Source organism: Prosopis cineraria, unplaced genomic scaffold (assembly GCF_029017545.1).
Source record: "Prosopis cineraria cultivar Desert tree isolate PC_DT_omini unplaced genomic scaffold, ASM2901754v1 PC2, whole genome shotgun sequence".
Classification (NCBI taxonomy): Eukaryota; Viridiplantae; Streptophyta; class Magnoliopsida; order Fabales; family Fabaceae; genus Prosopis; species Prosopis cineraria.
The window spans coordinates 36,486,403-36,498,902 of record NW_026555333.1 but is presented as its reverse complement, the minus strand read 5'-3'; positions in this window follow the sequence as shown (position 1 = coordinate 36,498,902).

Here is a 12,500-nt window from a genome sequence, read left to right as displayed (position 1 = left end):
TTGGGACCCACTTTAGCTTAGCCCTGGCCCATATTCTTGGAAAGTTGGAATCATGATAATAAGTTTGTCTATTGTTTTACTTTCCTCTTTGGTAAACAAGTTTTGTCTATTGTTTTACTACGTATAAAGTCTACTCCCTTCATTTAAAAGTACTCCCTTTAGTTTAAAATGTAAACTTTTTTTAAGTTAATCTTGATTTAAGCTACTATCCCTATCCTAATTCATAAAATACTTTTAAAAAAGATCCGACATATTAAAATATAAAACATTTGATTAAAAATAAAGTTTTCTTAATTATACAAATTCAATATAACTTTTATGTTATATTTTTTCTCTTTAATATTCTTTTATAACATGAAATATTAAAAATAGGGTATTTTTAAAAGTTTTATATTTTTGTCTTAAAAACTAAGGCTATAAAGTGTATTTGATAAGAAATATTAATATATATAATTTTATCTAAAAGTATTTTATAATTTGAATGAAGAAGTGATAGCAACTTAGTATTTGTAAAAAAAAAATCCCATTAATTTTACCCTTTGTTTTTATTAATCTATATTTTCGTTTCTCTGAATTTATAACTTTTTTTTACTCATCATAAATTGAAACTAAGAGCAAAAAGGAAAAATAATATATATTTTTAAGAAAATAATGATGTTATTGGTATGGGAATTATTATTAAAAGCTGTTTATATTTTTGACCAAAAGAAGTATAAAGCATTTTCAACTAAATTAATTACATTCTCCAATAAGTTATTTAATTGTCTTTAAGGCAATACTATCTTATTATTTTTATTATTATTTAATAAGGTGTCTTACTTAAATGTGAAAGTTGAGTGGTTTATTTATTAAACTTATTAATTATAAATTAAAAAAATAAAAATGCCTTATATTTTTTAACATTCAATTTTAAAAAAAATATCTTATATTTTTAAATGTGGAAAATACGTAACATGTATAAATAATTTCAGAGAAATGAGTAAGTAAGACGATACAATAAAGTTTCTGCGAAAAGTTTAAAAATCTGATGGTACCATTAAGTGCTTAGCATTTTTTAATGCTTATCGATAAAAAGACATACAATAGAACAAGATCTACACGCAAACGAAGAGTGGGAGAGTCAACTTATGTTGAAGAGATAATGGTATCTTATTCAATGTCACGTGCCGGTGGGTATATATAGAAAGTTTACAGATCACATCGAAAGATGATAAATCTTGCCGTAATTTTTTTTCTATAAATAGAAAGAGATAGATACGTACGTAGAGATTATTTGATTTGCAAAGAAGCCAATTTAACTGCTTTTACTATAAGCTTCCTTGCTCATAACTATCAACATATTAATCAAATACAAGAAAAGTGTTATATAGTACAAATACTTAGTTTAACTGTTGTTATTATGATGAGCTAAAGAAAAAGGAGATCCCATGTATTCCCTTCATTATTTAATTTATATACTCCTTCCAGTTCTATTTATAAGATAGAAAGAAAATTTTGTGTGTATTATTTATAAGTCATATTATTAAATTTTTATTACAAATGTCCTCTTTTACCTTCTATTAAATATTAGTAAAAGAAAGCATATTATTAAAGTATGTATATTTTATAGGAACAAAGTTAAAAATTTATTAAATTTTTAAACTGAGTTAATGAGTTTTAAAATTTTTTTTATTATAATAAAATATATTAGAAATGATTTATAAATAAGATTAAATATAAGTCAAATTAAACCACCTGATACTTTAAACTTATAAAAATGTGTAACTTTCCAATTTTACCATTTCATTTATTAAAATTAATGAGGATAATAAAGTGTTGTATAAAATTTAAATGCATGCCAGAACCTATTACAATTAAGAAACGGTAATGTTGAATAAAAATTAACTACCATCACATCTTTCCCCTATATTTTGAATAAAGTAGGACTTTAAAACTTTGTGCTATAAATAACACTAGAAGAAGTATATTCCAAAATATAAATCACAGTTAAAATATTTTAAGCTTTCCCGATGTACACTTTAATTTATTAAATATAATTAATTCTTTTAATAAGGAATGGACTAATTAAGAAATTTTTTATATGTCAACAACATTTTTAGGATAAACACATTGATCATTTTCAACATTATGCATAATGACTTAATTATAAAATGAATTATAAAATACTTATGGAAGATACCTTTATAATAGGTAACATGATAATACTTATCAATATACTTCATCTGATCCTAAATATAGGAGCTAATAATAAACTAATTTACATAAATTAAAGAATTTAATTAAGTTGGTTATTTGTCATGGCAAAACAAAAATTGAGCTTGTTATTTGTTATTAGTGTATTAGTCATGTAAGAACAATTAATTTTATTTCTATTATAGTCAAATGGTCAAATTTTGAACTATTAGCAATCACCTGGGTGGCTGGGTCATGGACTACCCTATATTGTTTATTAATTTTTCTACAATACTCCTTTTAATGGGGAAGAGAGAAAATCAATTCAATCCAATCTACTCCCTCAATCTTTATAAATAAGGTATTTTTTTAGAAGTTTATTGTATCTTTAAATACAAAGAGTGTCATGATATTTTTGAATAATTAGACAATTTTACCTTTATCTTAAAAAAAGAGAAGAGATATTAATTGTGAGCTTTGCCCATTACTACTATGATATTAATTAATTGACAGGAAAAATTAGAAAATTATTGTGATATAAAGAGATTTCAACTAAATAACAAACTTTTATTGATATGAGGAATCTGGTTAAATACATTTTATTTATAGGGGTGAGGTATTTTGTAACGAAAAAGTTGTGCAATTAATAGGGATAGTTTGAAAAACTAATAAATGTGAGGTAAAAAGGAAATAAGGATCTCATATTTATAATACAAATAAACCCCTCAACTCGCTAGAATTGGTAATATTGCAATGCTATGAATAGAATATTTATAAAAGCTTAAGAATTCCTTATTTTTGCTTGTTTATGCTATTTCAAAATCTGACTTGATTTAATAGAAATTAATAAATACATGTTTGGTAGAACGTATAAATGTAGGTATTGTGTTTTGAAAGAGTGGATGTGATTATGAGTTTGATTATCTTTATCAAATGGACACGTAATTAGAATAATAAAGAAATAAAGAAATAATTAAGATGTATTTAGTTCAAAAGAGGGAAGGGATTTTAATAAAGAAATAATTATGGGAGAAGGAAAAAGTGAAACATAACAATAATATTTATATAAAAACGAATAAAAATACAGGATTTAACTTCTTTTTCTGTTATTTAATTAGGAAAAGTAAAAGTATATAATATTAAATATCTTAGTTTTATTTTTAAGCATATTTTCACTCTAAAATTTTTTTACTTTTGAAAAGACAATTTTGAGAGAAAATAAAGTAGACCAAATACCATTTTTCTCAATTTTAATACTCCTTCTTTCCGAAAATTAAAGCACTATCCTAACAAGAAAAAAAAATATTTTTCTTTGTTACGTTTGCTAATTTTCCTTTCTCTTTTATTTTTTCTTTGAACTTAAAAACAGGCCGTGCAAGCTTCTAGATCATCAAGGCAGCCGCCTTAGGCCTCAAAATTGCATTTATGTGCTATATAATTAGTCATTATTAAGAATTTATTGCTTTCTTAATTATATCATGTATAACCTGTCATTAATTTTATATTAACCATTAATGTTAATTATATCTTCTTTTGCTGTGGCCACTGTAGCATTTTTTATTTCTGGCAACAGAAGAAAACCATTGCAACAGGATACAAAAGTTATTAAAAGATGAAAATAATAAATTTTTTATCAGTAAAAAAAACAATAAGCAACAGTTTTTAAATATTGTCAAAAGAAAGATTTATAGGAAACTTTTTTTTTGTTTCCTATTAGAATAGAAAACAATTTAAAAATGTTGTGATATATATGTAATTTGAATATTTTATTTCAACACTTGAAAATCGTTACTAATTCTATTTTAAGAAATAGTTTTTAAACATTGTCATTTGCCAAATATTTGTTATTTAAAGTAGAAATCATTTGCAAAACAAAAAATTTATTACTTATCTTACATTAAACAACCCTTTTAAAACTACAGCAACTTAAACTGTTGCCTAAACCAAAAAGCTGTAGTGGGGTAAAAGAAGTTTTTAAAATTAAAACTAATTAAAACTTATTTAAGATAATTACTCATATTACAAAATAGATTAAATGAATTAGTTATATTATTCATTAAAAGTGAAATGTGAAAATTACTTGATTACAAAATTTTAATATATAATTTTATAACTCAAAAAAAATATAAAAATGATATAAAAATAAATAATTAACAATATATTAAGCCAGTGAATACATTTCAGGGAAAATAGCAATGAAGCACCACCAAAAAAAATTTATATTAGTTAAAGACATGTTATTAAAATTTGAATGAAGAACAAGCTTAAATAAATCATTATTAATTTAAAATGAATTATTATTAAAATTTAAATAAATAATTATTAATAAAAGATAAATTGATATTGATAAATATTCATTTAAATTTTAATAATAAATAATGTTTGAACGATATAAATTTTTTTTAACGATTCTTGTTTGATATTTTCCCAACCTTCTTCCCAATCCAATTATAAACATAAACATAAAATAAGCATTTGGTAAAATCGAAAACATCATGGGTAGATGCACAGTGAAGGGGGACAGCTAGCGCGGACCACGAGCTTTGAAAGTAATGACACGGACGTGTTTTGGATTGCTTTCCATTTTTGGGTCCCAGACCAATTAAGAGTAGATGCAAAAAAATAGAAAGTCCAAAATTACACGAGACCACGTGTCAGTCATTAATAGCACGTGCACCTATCAATCCACCTGTCATCCCCTTTTCCCACTTGCGCACACTCTCTCTCTAATCAAATAAATAATTAGTCTGCTTGGGCAGGTAAGCGCGAGTTATTCTCAATCTAATCTCATTACGGTGGTTGCCTAGCCATACTTCTTTTGATTTTATGTATTTGAATATTGGAAAATATAAAATATTTTTAATATTTAAGATATAATTAATATACTTTTATAAAAAATAATCATAATAAATAAATCACTTTATATTTATTTTAAAATTAAACACTTTATTAAATAAAAATAAATATGTTAAGATAATGTTAATTGAGAGACGATTAACTATTTTATCTATATTTATAATTTAATTAAAATATTTTATTTTTTTAAACAAAAGAAATATAAATCACTTTGAAACCACTAGATATATACTTGGATGAACTGGCTAAGGATTTAATTCCTCGGAGAGGTCTTGGCAAGTTTGAGTTTTGGATTTTGGTTAAATTCTTGAAGAAGCATGCCTCCTAAAGAATTATTCACAAGTTACTGACAGGATTAGTCGATCCCAAAACCAAGGATATAAACTAGAGCAAAAGCAAAAAATATCTCATTTTGTAAAAAATTTGATTGTCATCTTCATAAATTATTTTACAATAAAAGATGGATTATTAATTATATTTTTCTAATTTTATTCATTCATAATCTTTTTATAACTAGGGTAAAAAATTACATACTAAGAAAATATGTTTAAAGACAATGAATTTAATAAAGATAAATTAACAAAATTTATTTATGTTTAAACAACATCGATAATTTAATTTTTCTTTTTTTTTTTTAGATTCACGTGACATAGATAGAAATGATTTGTATATAGAATCGAAGGGGATTAAGTAATGAGTCTATCACAAAATACCAGGAGGCCCTGGACATCCAGGTGGAGTAATATTTTTGATAATTCCTTGAGGTTTGGTCAAATTAAAACTATGTTTTGATTAAAAATTACTCTTGGTTGATGCCAATTATAAGGCACCGGAAGAAAGTTTGCTAACATTATTTCGATTTATATGTAAGTAAAAATAATTGTTTCAAAAAATTTATAATAAAATTAGTTATTTTCCATGATATATGAGATTAATTTGTTTCTTGAAATGATTCTACTAGTAATGATAATTATTCATTTCAATAACTTGAACTACTCATTTTTTTTTCTAATTTTGAATAAGTGACACAATTGAAAACATGCATTAATCAAATTTAAAATTGAGTAGCTTTTTGTTATAATTAATATTAAGAAAATTTGGTGGTTTTTGTTTTTGTTTTGTTTTTGCCAAAGATAGCTTTTGTTTATAATTGGTCTAAAGAGAGTACACGCTGTCTTACATTTTAGACACAAAAAACATAATTAGAACATGATCTTGACTGAAACCAACTCAACATCAAAATATAACACTCCTAAAAAATAAAAACAAAAATTAATTAGCACTAATTCAAAATTTAATGTGACTCTAACAAAACATGGTCAACAAGCCCATAACAGGATCCTGCCTTGTGGAAATCCACCTACAAAAGCAAAACCAAAAAAACATTCCATCGCAAACGAGGGGACAGCCGCTACGATGAGCAAACCAACTATATATGCCTTAAACCACATAACACACAAATAGACAACTCCATAGAATAACAAAGCAAAACAGAGGGGCACTAGAATTTCAGTAATTAATTACAAACCACTAAAGAATGATCATATACCTAGGTCAAATCAGTCATGAGTCAGTGCCTAGAGAGTGAGCTATAGCTCTCATATGAAAAATGTTAGAATGAGGGGTGAGACATGAAATCACAGTGACTGAAGAGAAATTTTCTAAACAAACTTATCACAATACAATATAGTTTTGATAAAAGGGTGCATGCTCTAAAAATACCATATATGAAAATAATTTCAAAAGTAGGGTTCTTAGCTTTCCAAATATACATAACTGCTAAAAGGAGTTTATAGAATTTGCCTTTAACCAAATATCATAACAATATTCATAGGAAAAATTTCACTAAAGAACCCTAGACTAGGCTTATTAAAAAAGAAAGCCCCTAAATTTTTAATATGTCAATGCAAGTTTGGAATACTTATTTGACATTAAATTTTATAGAAAAATGATAATATTGCTTGTTATTGAAAGAAAAAAAAGAAAAGTTAAATTTCAGTGAAGCAAGGTAGCAAAAGAGACAAACAGATGTGCAGGAATGCTCTCTCTTTCTCACTCCCCCAACCCCACCTGATCATCAAAGTCAAATTCCTTCCAAGACTTAGTTAGGGGACAATGGCGAAGCCAGGATCTTTAGTTAGAAGGGACAGAATATTATTTAAATATTAAATAGTTATTTTTTAATTATATCTAAATAAATTATGTATCTTATAATTATAACTTGAGAGTAATTCTTAAAAAAATTTATTTTAATTCAATATTATATAAATTTGATTTATATTGTTTAAATGAAAATTGTTACTCTCCCAAACTCGAATAACAATTTCACCTTAATGTAAATCATATTTTAAAATGAGTTTCTCCAATTAATTAAAAAGTCAAAGAAATACAAATTTAAGATAGCATTTAAATAAAGAAAAATATAAAAACAATTGTTTTCTTAAAAATTTACAAATATCAGAAATAAAATATTATAAAAACTTCTTGGTCTCTCTCCTTTTTTGGCCGAATCTCCTCATATCCTCAATCTCATGTCAATCACCCACCTCAATTGCTCCACCCACTCTCAGTCTCCTTCTTTCGCCCTCTCCTCTTTCTCTCCTGTAACATCTCATATATTTTTTCTCTTTTAAATAACAAGTATTTATAAGGATTATGGCTTAAACCTTAATGATCATTAAGAAGAGAAAAATGCCAACCTGATTTTTTAGGACATAAGCATTTTTTTCCAGAATTTATCATCAACTTAAGAAATTCATAACTGATTCTATAAAAATCATATTGTGATGATTCAAGTCTCTAAATTAAGCTTAGGAAGTCCTCTACAAGGAAAAAATAATTCCTAATTTCAAACATCCATCTATATTCAATGAGGAATTTTCATTTCTCACTGTTGTAGTTATTTCCAGAAAATTTTTCAATTTCCTGACCTTATTTTATAAAAATATTATCTCATTATATACGAGTCCAAATTTAGTGATCTAGGACTTCATTTGAAACTTGAAATGTCATCTAAGTGACTAAATATTTCAAGGTAATAATTACCGTATAGCTACTACAATACCCTTACTAATATTGTTCCTTAGATAAATATTTTATTCTAGTAGCTTTTATCACACATAAAGAAAAATATTTACATATCAAAATATAATCTATCCATGATTATAATTGAACTATGGACATATTTGTAATCTACTCTCATAGTTATAACTCAAAATATAATCATGAAACTAGGTATATATATTACAACTCCAAACTATACCAAAATATAATTAAAAAACGAGGTGAAGAAGATAAATTCTTCATTGCTTTCTCTCCTCGCCATGGTTCTTAGATAAACCTGCACCTATTATTTGTAAGATAAAAAGAGGGGTGAGATTTATAAAAATCTTAATAGTATTAATCTATTCTAAGTTTCAAATAATAATGGTCCACTCATATAAATAAACTTAAACCATGAGTTATAAATTTCAGCAAGTAAAGACATACAATGACCAGAGTATCATACTAGCAATAACACATCTCATTAACTCATAAAATTTTTATAATTCATGGTAATAAAAATTTCTATAACATTAAATCAATCAATATTGCTATCATAAGAATTAGAGAAATACTACATTTGATCAAAATACCTTCTTGTCCCAACTTTTCTTGAAAATGAATATCTTTGGGCTTCTCACAAATATCAAAGCCTAGAAGAATTATCCACCACCACTATATCATTTTCCACAATCTAATATGAATTCATAATTTCATATATACAAAATAAATAAATTCATAATTTAATTATAACATCTTATATTACTCTTATTATTATTATTATTATTATTATTAAGAGAAATTGCCTCTAAGATGTACATGTAATGATGCTTCCAATAAAACCCCTATTCCTATTATTATATTACTACTACCCTATAATAGTGTGAAACAACCCATCATAATTTTTGGTCAGCGAAAATATGGACCCAAAATCAAGAAATAAATCACACTTTAACTTCCTATATTAGCCACAGAGATAGAACTCTCCACTCATAGAAAATAAAAATTCTTTCTTTTCTCAAATCTTCAATAAACCAGTATTCCCTTTTACGGTACACATAATAAATGAGACTCCCTTGTCCAACAAAAATAATTGAAATAACAGGGCAAAACTTATTTTTAATTTTCTTAATCCAATCTTAAGTGGATACATACATAATACCTTCCAATCATTTTTTTATCTCAAAATACCCATAAATAAGCTGTAAAAAAAATAAACATCTCACTAATACTTTTCAATCCATACTTTAACTTCTGAAACTCATCAATACATCTAAAAACTCATAAATTTATGCTTACCTTACTCCATGCATTCCATAGTTTTGAATTTCTAGACTTTATCTTCCTAAACTCCTTCTAAAATTTGAAAATCTCCATGAACTACTAGGTTTAAATGAAAGCTTGAGTTGAGTAGGTCTAGATTCTAGTTTTGCATGTGGATTTTGAGCTAAAAATGATGGTATTTGGTTGAATTACAGTCTCTCTATCTCTAAACTCTCTGAAACTCCATGGAAGCTAAACTCACTTTCTCTCTCTCGCTCATGTTGCAAGAATTCTAGCAACAGAGGTGTTGCTGATCTTCAGATGTATTACTTTAAGTCTTAAAGAGAAGTTTGTAAAGCTCCACTACGTGCACCATCCATCTTCTATGTGTTTGCATTGTGGGTTTAGCTAGCTAACTGTTTTTTTTTTCTTTTTTTCTATCAATGAGGGGCAATTTTATTATTTTTTATAAAATTTAATATTAAATTAGTATCCTTAACTTGCAGTGACATATTTCCTTTTTAATAAGTTTGGTCTAAGGGTCTTCAGTGAAATTTTCCCATATTCATATATTTAATCCATCCCCACCCTAACATATTGTTGAATTTGCAACTCATTTTCTCAATTTTAATATTGAAAACATATTGTATTATATAAAAATTCCAATTAAGAACAATTGAAGTTTTAGTTTTAAATATCAGTTAATTTGACCTTTAGTTGACAAAAAAATTACAAAAAATGACCTAAAAATTTAAGAGGCTTAATTAATATTAAGTTTTTAAAATATTATTTTATTAATAAATATTAAATATTTTAACAATATTTAATAAAGTATATTTTAATAAAATTTTAAGGTGCTCATCGCTCTTAGAAAAAGAGTTAAAGTATATATTAGCACCAAAGAACATGCCATGTCAGTAGAAAAATGGTAAGGTTAATGGATCACTAACAAATGAGGATTTTTGCTCCTCTAGAAAATAGTTTAAGAGGAAAAATGCTATCTTATTAGTAAATGGAGTATTGGTGACATCCATATAGATTAATGAAAATAAATGTAATTATTTAGATAAAAATAGACTTAGAAACTTTAAAAAATAAAATAACAAAATGTGGCATGAGGGACTAAATTGATAAAAATTAAACTGATTTGATAGCTAATTTATTCTTATTTAATTACATATACATGTCGAGTTATCAACATATTTTACACATTATATTAATTTGAGATTCAATTTGTGCTTTAAAACTTAAAGGACTAGTATGATGATTAAATAAAATGTAAGGGACCAAATCAATAAAAATTAAACTTTGGAAATAAAATCTATAACTAAGATAAACTTAAGGGACTAAAAGTTTCATTATTTGTTTAAATATTAATAGCTCAACTAGTTTTTCTTAATTTATAGGTTATTTTAAAATTAAAATAGTATGATAAATTAAAATGTCTTCTTGTAAAATTAATAAGCCCTCCTTCAGAAGTTTGTATTTCTTAAATGTTGACTTGTCAGGTGTGTATGAAGATTTGTAAATAATAATATTTAATAGGATGTCATTTAAAAAATTAATATGTTTAATTACTTATCCATATTATTACCAAGAATGATGATATGATAATCACCTAGTAGTCCTTAAAATGATTGGTTAAATGATATTTTGGTCTTTTATATGGGTAAAAAATAACATTAGCCTATTGGAATTTCTTTGTAAGTCAACTAATCAATATTAATATTAATTTTATTTTAAAGGACTTTTTATGTAATTTTCTGGGTTTTTTCTATAATTTTCTAAGTTCTTTGCCATATTTTTTTGGGTCAACCAATGATCATATTAACAGATATTATTTAAAGGAGGGGCAATATTGCTCCTTAAAAAAACTGTTTATGGAAAATCTTACCCCGTCCTTCACCAAAAAATATCCAGCACTCTTAAAAAAAAAAGGAGTAAATTAGCTCTTTAATCCAAGTTTGAAAATGCATAAATTATGAATTACAAAGTTGCAAAAAATATTATCTTTTAAGAAAATTGCAAACATCACTCAATTTTGTTAATAATGTTATCGAAAAAAAAAACATTTGGGAATCATAAATTTTATAATTTTGGAAAAAATTATATATTTAGAATTAAATATTTAAAATTCTTATTTTCAATTAAATTAAGACATGTGAATTTTTTCAAAATATTTATTTTATTAAAATTAATAACAAATTATTTTTTATTAATATTATTAATACATTAAATATATAAAGTTAAGTATATAAGTCTTAGCCAATGTTTTTTATGTAAATTTTAAATATTTGGGGGGTTTTTTGATGTAGTTTTCTTTAACTTTAGGATGTGTCAAAATAAAAAAAAATACATAGACTTGATACATCATGTTATTAGTATACTATCCAATAAAAATATGTTATATTAGACGCACATAAATATAAGTTAATTTTTTCAATAAACCATTGATCAATGATAGTAGAAAGAGAAAGGAAAAAAATTAAAAAGACACTTTATTATAAAAATAAAATTATTAAAAATAATGATATATATACAATTTTATTTGACTAAAATTATCTAATTTTATTAAATAAAGCATAAATAACGTGGTGCGCAGTCTGGGTGCAAGAATTTCTCCAAAATCAATTAGTCAGACCAGCCCGGAAAAGCAACGCATGCGGCGTGCCAAACGTGTTTCTTGCATTTAGGGATAATACAGGTTTAATTTGTATAGTCTTTCTTTTTCTTTTTAACATTTTTTTAAATAAAAAAACCAAAATAAAACAAAGGATAACTACATTTATATTTCGCATATCAGGATTAAATAATACAAAGTTCATTGACAAATGACAACTGACCATAATAAAATAACAACGAATTTTGTTTTATTCAATTATCAATAGATTTTATATTATACTCACTTCATCCTAATTTATAAAATAATTTGAGATAAAATTACATATACTAACAAAGTTCAATGACAACGCACTTTACAAACTTTCTTAAATAAAGATACAAAATTAACCATAAACTATTTTTTAAAAACCACTAGTTATTCTACGCCCCCTAAGCTGGCCCGTTAAACAAGAGTTAGGACAATCTTAAAAAATAATTGATTTTATAATAATTGAACTTATGGACCTAGCTCATAAGGGCAAGCCTACATAGATCCAACGTGCATG